Raw genomic sequence first — 17037 nt, 5'->3', positions numbered from 1 at the left:
GGAACCACTTTAGGTATGTCTCAGATAAGCACCAAAAAAAAAAAAAAAAAAAAAAAAAAAACCTGCCTCGTGCGAAATTCCACTCTGTAACCACTGGTGGGACAGTGAGCTGCCGGTTTCTGCCTGAGACCCATTCAGCTTCTCAAGGGCTGACCAAGTGCTTGGGGAGGGGAAAAGGCTTTGGCTGGGCTAAAAAAAAGTGCTGATTAAATGGCCATGAAGATGATCCACATGCAAGGAAAGTTTCCTGCGTGAAATTTCACTAGTAACACCTGCAACATTGGCTCTGCAAGAAATGGAGAAAATGTATCCTTTTTTTTTTTTTTAGCTCTATATTAAAGAAACAAAACAAAGGAACCAAACTCTTTGCTACCAACTCTTGAATCATTTTATTGGTGCTGCCTTGACAAAGAGATGCCATTCTTCTATGCACTATGATGTCACCTTTGTCCAATCATAACCTTCCTTAGGAGAGTGGAGGATAACTCTCTGGAGACAAGGTGAGTGACAGCAGCAAGCCACGAAGCAGTCACTAGGCAACAAGATCCAGCCTTCAGCGGCGGAAGGGAATTTGAAAACGTTTAACCCTCACGCTGTCGGGGCTTCTGGTGCTGGTACGGCGGTCAGTTTGCCACAAAAGGCCTCCTCTGAACAATGCAGGTTTTTTTCTAGAGCTAGTTTTCTAAACGCAATTTGGGGGAACCTGCTTCTTGGACGGAGACTATTACTTGGTTTGGAAAGTTAGAAATTTTTAAAACCTGTTTTCACAAGGATCACAATTATGCCACAGGATGATCGCCTCAGCGTGTTTCAAAAAACAAAAACCCCATTGCCGTCGAATCTATTCCGATTCACAGGGCCCCTATATGAAAGCGTAGAACTACCCCCATAAGTGTTCCAAGGAGCGGCTGGTGGATTCGAACTGCTGACCTTTTTGTTTAGCAGCCTAGTTCTTAACCATTGTGCCACCAGGGCTCCCTCAGCGTGTTTACACCCCCCCCCCCAAAAAAACAGTTGCCATCAGGTAGATCCCGACTCACAGTGACCCTATAGGACTGAGTAGAACTGCCCCATAGAGTTTCCAAGAAGCACCTGGTGGATTCCAACTGCCGACTTTTTGGTTAGCAGCCACAGCACTTAACCACTACGCAGCCAGGGTTTCCAAGAACTGACCCCGATGTGACATGAACGTCCGACCTTTTTTTTTTTTTTTTTATCTTCTGCGTGTTTAGTACTATTCAATTGTTCCCCATAAGCTGGGTTGCTGAGCACATTTGTGTCGTCTGTACCCTGTACAGTCACTTCGCAGAGGGGTGAGTGGAGCCGAAGGCCAGGCTGTGGCCCATTTGCCAAGATGCGCTCTCATTAGGTCAGTATGGAGAAAGGCTGTCTTTTTGACTCTTTTGCTCAAACGGGCACCATTTTGTAATTTGTTTTTTCTTAATGTGCCTTTTCCTAAGTTGTGCGAAGTCAGTGTGTGAGCCACGTGGTGGGGGGTGCTGCAAGGACATCCTAGTTTTCCAACTTGTCAGAAGGTTCTGCAAGAGCGTCCCTCCCCTTAACTCTGCTAGAGCGTGTAGCCCAGGGCTGGATATACCCGGATGGGGATGCATTCCGTCTACGCTGGATTTCCATAATCACCTAGGGCAGATGGCTTTGCTTTGTTTCCAGAAAAACACCTTTTAGAATTTCTCTCATGAATCTATTTTCTTGTTAAACTGAGAGATCTGATAGTTAAAAAAAATGTTTTTCTGATGCCAAACATTTATACTATGTAATGATTTCCTTAAGAAATCTTTCTTGTTTTTAAGCCACATAATAAATCAATTAGCAGAAATCACTCACTTTATTAAGTAGTTCCTTGAGGCGAACAGGTGTCATGATTTCTCTAACAGTGCCTGACACATAGTTGTTGTTGTTAGGTGCCAGCCAGTGGGTTCTGACTCATAGCCACCATATGTACAACAGAACGAAACACTGCCTGGTCTTGCACCATCATCACACTGGTTGCTATGTTTGAACCCATTATTGTAGCCACTGTGTCAATCCATCTCATCAAGGGTCTTCCTTTTTTTCTGCTGACCCTCTACCTTAGGAAGCATTATGTCCATCTCCAGAAACTGGTCCCTCCTGATTACGTGTCCAAAGTAGTGTGAGAAGTCTCACCATCCTCACTTCTAAGGAGCGTTCTGGCTGTACTTCCTACAAGACAGATTTGTTCATTCTTTTGGTAGTCCATGGTATATTCAACATTCTTCACCGACCCCATAATTTAAAGGCATCAATTCTTCAGGCTTCTTTATTCATTGTCCAGCTTTCGCATGCATATGAGGCGATTGAAAATACCACGGCTTGGGTCAGGCGCACCTTAGTCCTCCAAGTGACATTTTTGCTTTTTAACACTTTAAAGTGGTCTTTTGCAGCAGATTTGCCCAATGCAACGTGTCTTTTGATTTCTTGACTGCTGCTTCCATGGGTTTTGATTGTGGATCCAAGTAAAACGAAATCCTTGACAACTTCAATCTTTTCTCCGTTTATCATGATGTTGCTTATTGGTCCAGCTGTGAAGATTTTTGTTTTCTTTATGTTGAGGCGCAATCCATACTGCAGGCTGTAGTCTTTGATCTTCATCAGTAAGTGCTTCAAGTCCTCTTCGCTTTCAGTAAGCAAGGTCGTGTCATCTGCATATCGAGGGTTGTTAATGAGTCTTCCTCCAATCCTGATGTAGTGGGTTCTTCGTCATATGTATCTTTGCATGCATGTATGAATGACTGTATGAATGAATAGTAGTCACTTGGGGGAATCTGATAGGAGAATTATAACTCACAACGTATTTATTATGTAAGGCATACAATATTAATTGTCAGAAACCAGGTTATTTAGCATAGCATTCATTTTGCAACTGAGGAAGCTGAGACCCAGATAAGTCAACTAACTTATATATCTAGTTAAAAGTGGAGCCATAGTTCCCAAAATCAGGTCACTGTGGAGACTAATTTAGACTGTAATCATGTCGAGGGCAAAGGTCCTTTCTATTAACCTTGATGTATGCCTTGCCTAGTACCATTAAATCTCTCCTCAGTGTTGCTGCTAATGTATTTCATGACTACAATGAGGTTGGAAAAAAAAAAAAAAACTCAGATCAAGTTCAGAAATACACAGGCTGTGACTGGCTCATCTAGGCCACGTTTCTTCTCAAAAAACAACAACAACAAAAATCCCATATGATGGTGCTCTATAACTTTGCAAAGTGTGTGTTTCCTGTCCTTGAAGGATTTTACAATCTATTTAAGGAGACAGGACTAATACAAGCTATATTAGAGAAATACCACAGCCAAAGATTTATCAAGTCAAGACTTTTATGTATCTTATTTAACCCTCACAAGGTGCAGGTCCAGGATATGAACCCAGAGTTATCTGGCTTTCAAAACTTACCCTAAAATCAGTATTTCCCAAACTTCGGTCATTCATGATGTTTTTCATATCTGCGTTACCTGTACTATTAACTTAATATTTTTCTTTAAATTGTCCCACTTTTAATCTTAGTGCTTGGTCCAGTCATCTAGCGCTGCCATAACAGAAACACCACAAGTGGATGGCTTTAACAAAGAGAAATCTATTTTCTCACGGTCTAGTAGGCTACAAGTCCAAATTCAGGGCGTCAGCTCTAGGGGAAGGTTCCTCTCTCTGTCAGCTCTGGAGGAAGGCTTCCCCTGGTCGCGGAGCTTCTCAGGCGCAGGGATCCTTTGTGCAAAGGACACACTCTGCTCCTGGTGCTGCTTTCTTGGTGGTATGAGGTCCCCAACTCTCTGCTTGCTTCTCTTTCCTTTTATCTCTTGAAAGATAAAAGGTAGTATGGGTCATACCCCTGCGAAACTCCCTTTACCTTGGTGGTGTTATAATCCCATCCTAATCCTCTCAACTAAACTACAATCACAAAATGGAGGATGACCACACAATACTGGGAATCATGGCCTAACCAAATTGATAACACATTTTCAGGAGGACCTAATTCAACCCATGATGGTGCTGTTCTAAGTTATAATACCCATTAAATTAAAGGGTGTGCCAGATGCATATTTTTTTCATAATTACATTAAAATAAAAATATTTATCTTGTGCCATCTAAAATTATATCGTGCTTTCAAGGTACAGGTACTGATCCTTGGGAAACTCTCTACTACACTGTATTTTGAAAGGAGCAATGACATTGGCTATAACCCAGAGCCAACCAATGCTATGGATTGTCAAAAGGGAAAAGCCAGTGTGGATGACTGCAGCTGGACTGCATTTGACCCTAACAAGGCCTTCTTGAGATGACAGTAGATATTACAGTGTTATGTTCAAATTTACCTGCCAGTTCCAGCCTCGTCACTAAATGATGTGACCTCACACCAGTCTGCTTTCTCACCTGGAAAAGAGCAGGTTGGATAACATGAACTCTGGAGCCAACATTCTACAAACTAAAACCATCTGCATGACTTATTTGTCTCCGTGGTTGGACAGAAGATCGATGTGTCGAGGGGAGATTCCTGCACAGGAACTTAAAGTGTAACGGAAGCCCAGTGACCACAGAAAATGCAAATGTATTAAATGCCCTGTTAAAGACTTTCAAATGATATTCTTAAAAAGCAAAATTAAGCATGTTGCTAACAAAACCAGAGAATCCAAACCCATTGCCATCAAATTGATCCCCACTCATAGCGACCCTATAGGACAAAGTAGAACTGCCCCATAGGATTTCTAAGAAGTGGCTGGTGGATTCACACTGCTGACCTTTTGGTTAGCAGCTGAGCTCTTAACCACTGTGTCACCAGGGCTCCTAAATAAAAAATAAATAGAACACACTAAAAATAGAAGTTGGGGCAAACATATCAAACAAAAGCAAAAAATAAAGTAGAGGTGGCAAAAGTAATATTAGACAAAGCAGAATTTGAGCTAAAAAGGTAGAATAAGAAGAGATATTCTATTCTGGCAAAAGTACAGTCTATCGCAAAGATATTATAACAGCTGTGAATATTTGTGGGCAAAATAAGTAAAGCAAAAGCTGTTAGAAATGTGTAGAGAAGTTGACAAAAATCACAATTATCATGGAAATTTTACTAAATCTTCTTCTGAATTTATAGAATACATAAAATAACTAAAATATTGAGAATTTGATTGATATATAGGGTTGCTATGAGTCGGCATCAGCTCCATGGTAATGGGTTAAGCTTGAATTAATAGATACATGCAGAGTTTTGTATCAAACAAAAATACACACCCTTGTCAAACAGACGTTTGGAAAAGTAAAAATCACACCATCACACTCTCTGACCACAATTCAATAAAACCAGAAATTAATAAGAAAAAGCATATTTCCCTTCCCTCAAGTTAATTTGCTTGGAAATGTTCTTATTAAATTTAAGTCAAAGAGGAAATAAAACTGAAATTACAGGTAATTTAGACATTAAGCAATGAACTAACAGTAAAAGATGTAGTCGAGAGAAAATTCAAAAAAGTTAAGTGTTTTTGTCAATAAAGGTAAAATACTGTGGTAAATTAAAGAAGACAGAAAGATGAATAAAATAATATGAAGGAGAAAGTAAGGATAAATAAAAAGATAAAAGCAGAATGTGATTTATCAGAAAAATTAACCCACTGTCATTGAATCGATTCCAACTCATAGCGACCCGACAGGACAGAGTAGAACTGCCCCATAAGGTTTCCAAGGCTGTAAATCTTTATGGAAGCAGACTGCCACATCTTCCTCCCGCAGAGCGGCTGCTAGGTTCAAACTCCTGACTTTTTGATTAGCAGCCGAGGGCTTTAACCACTGCACCGCCAGGGCTCAGAAAGACTAAACGGATTGCCATAGAGTCGATTCCGACTCATATCGACCCTGCAGGACAGAGTACAACTGCCCCATAGAGTTTCCAAGAAGCGCCTGGTGGATTTGAACTGCCGACCTTTTGGTTAGCAGCTGTAATACTTAACCACTATGCCACCAGGGTTTCCACCCAGAAAAACTAAACCCAAAACCCACCGCCTAAAGTAGGCTTAAAACCAAGGATTGTTACTTAGAAGGGCAGTAAAGAGAGAAACTTTTCACAAGTTTGGTTATGAAACCAAGAGCAAAACTACAGATTAGAAATGGAAAGGGGTATAATAACAGGTACCAAAAAACCTGTTGCAGTTGAGTCAATTCAGACTCATGGTGATCCCATGGGTTACAGAGTAGAACTGAGGGTTTCTTTGGCTATACTCTTTACGGAAGCAGACTGCCAGGCCTTTCCTCCACGGTGAGACTGGGTGGGTTTGAATTGCCAAACCTTCAATCAGTAGTCGAGCCCAAATTGTTTGTACCACCCAGAGACCTATAATAACACATACCACAAAATTGTATTACAAAAATACATACAGCTTTATCCCAATAAATCTGAACATTTAGATGAAGTAAACAATTTAATAGAAAAGTTGAAAATCCAAATAGACCCATAACCACAGATAAAGTGGAAAAGTTTGTCAAGCACCTACTTACCTTCATCCCCAACAAAAGCACCAGTTACAATGTTAACAGGTGAATCCTGCTTGTCTCTTGTAATTTCTTTCTTATTTTAACTGTTTCATAGGATAAGAAGAAGAGGAGGGAAGCAAAGTGTCTTAGTTTATTTTACAGGATTATAAACTCCTAATGCCTAAGCTAAGAAAACAGTGCAAAAATGCTGTAGATGAATTTCTAGAATAGCTCTTTTTTATCTATAAAACTGGCTAAGCTTTCCAAGGCTGATTTAACTTGATGATAGCATGGACGTTGGTAGGAGTATATGTTGGTTCAGTCTTTCTGGAGGGCTGTCAACATCTATGAAATGTTTGAATGTTTATATTTAACCTAGAAATTCAGTTTAAGGAATTTATCCCAAGAAAATAGTAGAATAACTGTGCAAAAATGTGTAAGTATAAATATAAGTTCATCGTAGCGTAATTTACAATGGTGAAAACCCTGGTGTCCATCTGTTGAGAATGTTAAAATCAATGGTATTGGTTACAATGAAAAACTCTGAGATTATCAGCAGGGATGATATGTATTGACATTGAAAGACTTCCGTAATCTACTGGTAAATTCAAAAAAGCAGATTATACAACAGTATGTGTAGTTTTAACTATTTACTTAATGTAAATATAACTATTTACATTATATTTACATTTAATAACTAAAATGCATACATATACGCTTACACATTAAAAAAGTCTAGAAAGATTCATACAAAATTGTTAAGATAGGTTATTTCTGGGATGTGAGATTTCTTGACAGGAAAGTACTTTATGTAATTGTGTATTGTATGAATTTTTTTACAATGAGCATATACCACACAGATAAATGAATACATAAATAGATGAGTAAACAGTGAGAGCTATTAGATAAAGTGTTTCTGTCTCTCCTGCTCTTTCCCTTCGAGAGCAAATATAATTTTTGGTTCTACTAAGTTCCAATATTATTACCACAATATCCTTGGCTTTCCCTCTTCCTTTTCTTGATTCCTTCTTTTTAGGGACACAGGAAGAGGAAGCAGCTCAGTTGATGACTAAGTTTTGAGCCGTGGCCCTCAAAGTTCTTCCTAAAATTTGTTTCTTCAGTTTTTGCAATGATTTTTAAGTCATGTAATGTTTTTGTTGTTGTTGTGTGTTGTTGAGTTGGTTCCAACACATAGCAACACTACAGGACAGAGTAGAACTGCCCCATAGGGTTTCCAACAAGCGGCTGGTGGATGCGAACTGCCGACCTTTTGGTTAGCAGCTGAGAAGAGGGAGGCAGAAAAGTCCATGTCGAAGTGATGCGATTTGAGAAAGGCTCTACCAACCATGGTTGGCTTTGAAGAAGGAGGTGGGCCATGAGCCAAGGAATGCAGGCAGCCTCCAGAAGCTAGAAAAGGCAAGAAAATGGATTCTTTTCTAGAGCCTCCAGAAAGAATGCAGGTCTGTCCATACCTTGATTTTAGCCCAGACAGACCCATTGCAGACTTCTGACTTCTAGTACTGTAAGATAATAAATTTATGTTGCTTTAAACCACTAAGTTTGAGGTAATTTGTTATAACAGCAGTAGGAAACCAATACAGCATATGACTTGATCTCTCAGTAAGAAAGCACATTTTCTATGATTTCTCCCAAGAGTATACTGAAAGTATGACACAGACTCACTTTTTTAGTGACATTCTAAGCATTTCTTCTATAGAGCTAGTAGCTTGAAGAATAAACACATCTCATCTGTAACCATCTCTTTCTGTAAGTCTGATACCTTAAAAAATACTATGACATAAAGAGAAATTGCTTGCATGTTGAACCTCTTCAATTTTTCCCTATTTTCCAAAATTAATAACCTTCATGAGTCAGCACCTTGCCCATTAACCAACGTCGTACGTTGAAACCTCACCCAGTGGTAATTGCTGGCTGCCTGGATGTCCCTAAGTCACCCAGTTTTCTGGATGATCTTACTTCAGCAAAATTGATCAGACTGACTCCACTCCAATTTGAATATGTGAAGGAAAATCAACTACAATCTCAGTATTTCCAGGAGTTCTGAGCCTGAGGTTGGCTGGGCAGGTATGCTTATATTTTTGTTAGATATCTCCAGCTCCAAATTCCCACTAATTTTTCTTGATCTCCACTCTGCATTTTGCCTCCCACACTGGCTCCCCATTTTATACAGCCTGTGACCAAACTAGATATTGTCCTTCCCAGTCTCTTCATGCTCCCAAATACCACTGTGACTCAAGGATGTGGGCAGAGCAGACTTTATTAAAAGTTTGGAGCAAAGAAGGGATTGTGCTGCATAAAACACAGAGAACCACTTCACACTGAATATAAGAATGACTTACTTCTAAATGTGCCTTACAGCCCCTGGGTGGTACAAAACATGAACATGCTCAGCTGCTAACGGAAAAGTTGGAGGTTTGAGTCCACCCAAAAGGCATGACGATCTGCTTCTGAGAAATCAGCCGTAGACAACCTTATGGAGCACAGTTCTACTCTGATACACACGGGGTTGCCACGAGTTGGGGTTGACTTGAGAACAACTGGTAAACATGCCGTGGCCCTTCTCAAGGCTGGCTAGTATCTCATCACTTCTATTTGGGTTCCATCTGCCTGCTGTGATTCTGGATCTACTCTCTTCTTTCTTTGATCCTCACTGTTTCCAAGCTCCCAAGATCTCAAATCACTGCTCACTTCTTAGGGAGAATAGTTCATTATATCTTTGTCCTACTTTAGGCCATCCCAGCTAATTTCTAAGACCCTTATCTTTTCAACAAAGCAGCTAGCCCACTTGGTGAGGAGAAGGAGATATCGTTTCAGGACTAGCCTAGCTGTTTATTTTATTTTCTTTATCTGGAGTAAGATATGTCCATATAATGGCTTATTCTCCAGACTAGTTGAGTGGTATTTTAATTTGCTCCCTGAGCACATGTGGCCTTACAGACACCCAACTAATGAAGAGCTTATTATACACAAGGCCTCCTTCATGACTGGGCCCTCTGTGGCCAGTAGGGGAAGAACTTTGAGGTTGCAGCAAATCTGTGCATTCAAAAGTAAGAGAAGAGAAAGAGTTGTGCAAAAGAAGGCCAGCTGAGGGGACTGACTCTCCAGAGGGGGCTGGCTGCTAGGTGGAGGCCTCTTTACCTCCTAAAAAACTGCCCAAATACTGTCCATCAGAAACCAAGTCATTCTGCTGAGTGAATGCAGCCCCACTGCTGAGCTCCCACAGGGCATGTACTAGGTGTGCTTCTTTGGGGTTCCGGTGCCATGACTTGCACACAGGAGACCCTTAGGAAGGTTGAGAGGTTCTAAGTTCAGACTGGTATTCTCCTGAAACTGAGCAGGGATGGGGTGCACTAGGGAATTGGGGCTTTATTAGGGGAGGAGGTGTGGGAGGTGGTAGGGAGGGAGGCAACTTGAATCGGGCAAGTCTGGGGAGTTGGCACAGTGATGGTGCCCCATGGCTCCAGCTCTTTGGAGTAAAGCAGTTAGAGGTGAGATGTGGATGGCAAGAGGATGGTTGGAGGGATTCAATGATAACAGTTGTCTTTTTTGTTACTTGGGAGATTCATCTGTATTTCGGTACTGAAGAGGTGGCTGGCTACACCCATGTGAACCAGTGAACAGAAGAGAGAGTGAAGCCCAGTAAGATTTTTAAGCAGCAAGAGATGCGTAAAACAGCACCCATGTCCAAATTGATCCCAGGGGGAGACTGGACAACCACAATCCAATGGCAGGGTAGGACACTGTCTAAAAGGCATAAATGGAAAATCTAGAAAACCCTCCAGTTTCATTAAATTGTAACTGGTCAACAAAGCTTTCTTTAAAATTAAACTCATAAGGAAGGTAGGAAAATAAATGCATAAAACAAAACACAACGTGCCAAAATTTATAGGATGTAGCTAAAGCAGTGCTTGGAGGAAAATTTATAGTAATGAAACACTTACATTAGACAAGAAGAAAAAGAAACAGGTAAATAAGAGGAGAAAATAGAAAGTCTAACCTTAAGAAACTAGAGAAAGAAACTAAATCCAAAGTAAGCAGAAAGAAGGCAACAATAAAGATCAGAAAGAAACAAAATAGAAAAACAAAGAAGAAAAGTACACAGTTCTGCTCTGACACACATGGGGTCGCCAAAAATTGGAATCAACTCCATAGCAACTGCCTTGGTTTTTTGGTTTTGCTTTCTATGCCACTTATGCAAGGCAGGCTGACATTACGGAACTGGTTCTGCAGGCATTAAACGATCACCAACTCCAGCCCATAAAAAGCGAGGGTTAAGGAGCAGTAAGCTGGGATTTTATGAAAAGTCTTGGTTGGTGGGTTGGGCCTCACACCCTGCCTCCAGGGATTGGAGAGGGGAGGACTCATCCTTCATTCCAAGCCAAGTGACAGTGTCTTGGCGACCCACTGAGAGACCTTGACATGCGTTTCCTGGAGTCTGGGGACTGGCATCAGCTTTTTGCCGAGAAAGGCCCACGAGTGTGAGGCTGTGCTGGAAGTAAGCCTGCCCGACAGCAAAGAGAAGGTGGCCACAAAGATGCTGAGTGTCCCAGTGGGTCATGTGGGCTCGGAGAGGGAGCTGGCTGGGGTTGTTTTAAAATGAACCACGCAAGAGGATCCTGAGGGCATGGGCGAAGGGCCCAAAGGTGAGGGTCTGTGTGTGGAAGACTGCCGGAAATCCATGGGCTAAAGGGACAATTGCAAGCGGCCAGCTGGAGGAGAGGCAGCCTCCTCCACAAAGGGTCACAGGAGAAACTCACTAAAGCGCCTGCAGCAAAAGAGCCTGAGAAGGTGCCTGGCCACACCGCCCAAGGGACCAATGGAGGCTCAGCCTGCCACTGAGAGACTGCCCTTGCCCCAAGCCCCTGCCCAGGAGCCCAACCCTGGGGGGTCACAACGGCAGGCAACAGGAGGAGGAGGAGGCGCACCACGAGGAGGAAGATGCCAACCTCTGACCCATGTGGCCGCTTCCGGCTTCCAAGCTTGAAGCAGGGGACAGTGAAGGAGAGGCCTCCAAATTGAACAAAGTTCAGATTGGCCTGGACATTTAATTATTTAAGTAAGACTATCCAACTGACTGAAAGGGACCAGGAAAGCTTGGAGATCTGCCTGAGATTTCATCCAGGGACAGCAAAGACCACATTCAGCGAGTGGGCTTGGAGTAAATATGGGAGAAAGAAAAAGTTACTTCATTATTGCATTTGCGCTCATCTTGTTTGATAAAATAGTAAAGAATAATTTGAAAGTATATTTTTATATACTGCATTCTTGTACGGATTGACACCATAGCCACAATAATGGCTTCAGACATGTTAAAGATAACGAAGATGGCACGCGGCCCGGCAATGTTTAGTTCTGCCATATATAAGGTCGCCTTGAGTCAGAGCCAACTCGACAATGGCAACTAACAACAACAATTTGGATAAAATGACTTAGTATCTGTAGAGCTTCTGGAAGGAGGCTTGGCATGTAATAAATAGTATATAAGCATTAGCTACTATTACGACTACTGTTTTGTAACCTTAACAATAGATCCTAAACATATTTTCAAGTCAGTGAAGACAATTACGGCAATAACTGATTTCCACATGGTTTTATTCACTAATGTATTTCTACTTACAACAGTGTCTGGCATATAGCAGGTAATCAATGAATAGTTGTTAAATGCATCATTTCAAGTGGGTGCAGTGTGCTGTTGTACAGATTGTTCCATGTTTATTCATCCTTCTCCTACTATTTGCTGGAAACATTAACATCTAGGTGGTTTCCAGTCTTTCATTATTATAAACTGGGCTCTAACAAACCTCCTTTTTTTGCATCTTCGTGTACGTTCTTATTATTCTCTTAGTGTAAACTCTTATAAAAGGAATTTCTGGGTCAAAGAGTAGAAACATTTTATTAAACCTCTGAAAATTGTTGTCAAATTGTCCTCTGGAGGAGTTCTGAGGTAAAGGAAGAATGAGAAATTCCCAAGTACACAGATCATTTTTATTATCTTTCTATATCTCTGGATAGTTCCTAGTTCCAAGGGCTTGGGCATGGCTTCAGCCCAAGAAGGATTTATGCAAGTTGGAAAATAAGAATATATTCCAGGAACTTTTTCTAGGGCATGGTTCTGTTGACTGAATGAAAAGAGAAGAAAAACAGCATTCAGCAACAGAAGGAGCACTGAGTAGCTCCTCAGCCTCGGCTTGGGCGAGAAGAGATTCCTCTCTCCAAGCACCACAGAGAAGAATTACAAGTCAAGAAACACCTTGTCCTTTGAGTACCTACTATGTATGGCACTCTGCTGGCCATCATGGACAGTTGATGCCCAGCATATCCCTCTACATAGCACTGACCAGGTTATAGTGCAGTGGCCCCTCTCTGCCTCTGTCACCGCCACCCCCACCACCTCCCTGTGCTGGTCCCAGGACTGTAAGCTCTCCAGGGAAGAAGGCTTGTCAGCTTCATCTTGTATCCCTGGCACAAAGCAAGAGAAAAACAGTAGGGCAATGCATGCTTGTGAAACTGAACAGGAGTCCCCTAGGACAACTCCACGGGGATTGGCACACACTCTCTGGAACACACACACACACACAGAGGAATGACTAATGTCAAATATCAAATATGAGAAGCTCAACCACTTACATTTTGATTTGTCACACTAGAGGCTCACATAAGGAGCCCTGGTGGCGTAAACAGTTAAGCACTCGGCTGCTAACCAAAAGGTTCGTGGTTTAAACCCACCTAACTGCTCTTTGGGAGAAAGCCCTGGCTGTGTGCTCCCGTATAGATTATAGCCTATGGGGGCAGTTCTACTCTGTCACATGGGGTCACTATGAGCCGAAAGTGCCTTAAAGATATACAATAACAAAGTTCAGGCAGTTTTTGGGTTTGAAACCGTTCTCCTCAAGTTGGTCTGTCTCCAGCTTTGGTTACCAGCATCTAGTCAGGATAAATCAAAAAACCAAACCCCTTGCCGTCGAGTCGATTCCAACCCTACAGGATAGAGTAGAGCTGCCCTATAGGGTTTCCGAGGAGCACCTGGTGGATTCAACCTGCCAACCTTTAGGTTAAAAGGCATAGCTCTACTGTCTCTATAGGGCAGAGTAGAACTGCCCCCATAGGGTCTCCAAGGAGCAGCTGGTGGATTCGAACTACTGACCTTTTGGTTAGCAGCCTAGCTCTTAGCCACTGCACCACCAGGGCTCCTCTAGCCAGGATAGATCATTGTAATGAGGCTTCACTGTGCTTCCTTGTAAGGACCAAAATTTGAAGCCCGCACAAGCTTGAGACCCTGAGCCAAGCAATCCAAAAGATTGCCCCCCTCTCTAAGGACCTGGGTGTTGAATCTGCATGTGGGACTGCAGCAGGTTCTTCATCCCAGCTCCTTCACTACAGAGCCCCGTATTATTGGAGGTGGTAACGCACCTAACCAAGCAATTACATTTCCCGGCCTCCTTTGCAGATAGGGATAGCCAGTAATATATAAAGGGAATTGTTGGATGGGACTTCCAAGAAAGCCCCTAAAGGAGGCTTTTTCAGCTTCTAGGTGGCTCAGTCACCTATGCCAAGCAATTTGGAAGACAGCTACCTGGCCGACCGATTGGAGGAGATGCATGTTTATGCCTATTCCCAAGAAAGGCGATCCAACCAAATGCAGAAATTATTGAGCAATATCATTAATATTACAGGCAAGTGAAATTTTGCTGAAGATCATTCAAAAGCAGCTGCAGCAGCATATCGACAGGGAGCTGCCAGGAACTCAAGCCGGATTCAGAAGAGGACATGGAACCAGGGATATCACAGCTGATGTCAGACGGATCCCGGCTCAAAGCAGAGAACACCAGAAAGATGCTTGCTTGTGTTTTATTGACTGCGCAAAGGCATTCGGCTGTGTGTATCATAATAAATTATGGATAACACTGTGAAGAATGGGAATTCCAGAACACTTAATTGTGCTCATGAGGAACCTGTACATAGATCAAGACGCAATCGTCGGAATAGAACAAGGGGATACTGTGTGGTTTAAAGTCAGGAAAGCTGTGCGTCAGGGTTGTATCCTTTCACCATACCTATTCAATCTGTATGCTGAGCAAATAATCCAAGAAGTTGGACTGTATAAAGAAGAATGGGGCATCAAGATTGGAGGAAGATTCATTAACAACTTGTGATTTGTAGATGACACAACCTTACTTGGTGAAAGTGAAGAGGACTTGAAGTACTTACTGATGAAGATCAAAGACCACAGCCTTCAGTATGGATTACACCTCAAAGTAAAGAAAACAAAAATCCTTACAACTGGACCAATAAGCAATATCATAATACATGGAGAAAAGATTGAGGTTGTCAAGGATTTCATTTTACTTGGATCCATAATCAATACCCATGGAAGCAGGAGTCAAGAAATCAAAAGACGGCATTGCATTGGGCAAATCTGCTGCAAAAGGCCTCTTTGGAGTGTTGAAAAGCAAAGATGTTACCTTGAAGACTAAGGTGCACCTGACCAAAGCCATGGTGTTTTCAATTGCCTCATATGCATGTGAAAGCTGGGCAATGAATAAGGAAGACCAAAGAAGAATTGATGCCTTTGAATAGTGGTGTTGGCAAAGAATATTGAATATACCATGGACTGCCAAAAGAATGAACAAATCTGTCTTGGAAGTTCAACCAGAATCCTCCTTAGAAGCAAGGATGGTGAGACTATGTCTCACATACTTTGGACATATTATCAGGACGGATCAGTCCCTGGAGAAGGACATCATGCTTGGTAAGGTAGAGGGTCAGTGAATAAGAGGAAGACCCTCAAGGAGATGTACTGACATAGTGGCTGCAATAATGGGCTCAACCATTGAGGGGATGGCACAGGACCTAGCAGTGTTTCCTTCTGTTGTACATGGAACCAGCTCAACTGCCCCTAACAACAACAGATGGCTTTGTTCTTCCTACTTTTTTTCCCTTCTTCTTTCTTCCTACCTACACAGCGGAGCTTCAGCAGCCATTTTGTAACCATGAACTTGAAGATAGAAATCAATGCTAGGGGTGATACAACAGAAAAGAGAGGAGCCTTGGACAAACTGGCTGACTCCAAGACTGGCTGCATCCAGACTTACTTTACCTGAGAGAAAAGCAAACCCCAGTCTTGTTTAAGCCACTGTTACTTGGGGACTCTGTTAGCAGTAACCAAAGTAATTGCTAATGGAATGGGTAGCACAGTGCTATCCCGGGGAACATATTGGAAATTTTGAATGGGAACACCACTCGTATTTTGTAGACAAGAGACTTGGATGTCCTGTCCCAGACCTTTATGCAGATTCAACACAACAAAAGCAATAAAAACAACAAAACGTTTGTAATGCAACAAAAACAAGAAAACGTTTGTAATTACCTGTGCCTTGAACCTAACTATACTTTACACATAAACATGATGTATTTTTGCCCCATGGTTTCAGATCCACCTAATTTTCCAGGAACGCAAATGCCATACAAAACAAGGAAATGTTGTACTTCACTTTTTTGGGACTTTATTGAAATTTGATCATTATTTGCAAAATTAAATCACTAACGGCAACTCCACTGTATCTAATCTAAAACCCAAAAACCAAACCTGTTGCCGTCAGGTCGGTTCCGACTCATAGCAACCCTATAGGACACAGTAGAACTGCCTATACGGTTTTCAAGCAGCCGCAGCTCTTAAACACTGTGCTACCGGGGTTTCCGTAGCGAACCTAACACACTTGTATTCATCTCTGTTTATCGTTGTCCCATTCATGGTGAATGACTAATGCAGCATCTGATTCCTTCATTATAACTTCTGGTGTTGCTAATCCCAGGCATTTCCAGATGGAAATACATATTAGTTTATTGTAAACTACTTCCCTTGGATCTTTCCAGTCAAAGCATTATTCTGACTTTATTTTTGAAAAGATATGTATAGCTGGGTTATATTATCTATAAATTTCATTTCCACATCATAATGGGGAGATAATTCAATATTTGCTCTAGAAATGGGGGGAGGGCATTGGTCTTGACAGCACCCCTTGTCCTAACTGCTACGGACTATTGCACACTCAGCCCTTTGTCTTCTTTGCTTTAGTGCTGAGAGGCAGAAAGGGCTGGCGATAGAGAGCCGAGTGTCTGGGGTCTGTACATGAAATCAGAACAGGCATGATTTTTACCTTCATTCACTGCAAGCCTGGCTTTGGCCATAAATGCAGAAGGTGCCTTACACGCAAAGTCATTGGAGAGCTGATTCTGAGAGTTAAGCATTCATCCACGATCTGCCACTAACAGCTCGGAACACATTCGTTTATCAGAGGACACAGAATTGGGACTGTCTGTCGATTTGGGGGGAGGCAGGGACAAGTACCGTTCCGGAACTCCAGGGACTCAGAAGGGAAATGAAGGGCGAAATGAAGTGGCCATCTGGGAGTGGGAGAGAAGTGCCAGGGGACACAGCACGGACAGGGATACCAAGAGGACCTGCCATCAGTGTTGCCAACCTGACCATTCGCCTTGGCCAACACATTGGAGTGCCTGAA

This window comes from Loxodonta africana, chromosome 26 (assembly GCF_030014295.1).
Source record: "Loxodonta africana isolate mLoxAfr1 chromosome 26, mLoxAfr1.hap2, whole genome shotgun sequence".
NCBI classification, from domain to species: domain Eukaryota; kingdom Metazoa; phylum Chordata; class Mammalia; order Proboscidea; family Elephantidae; genus Loxodonta; species Loxodonta africana.
The sequence above is the reverse complement of the archived record's forward strand: the minus strand, read 5'-3'. Positions refer to the sequence as shown.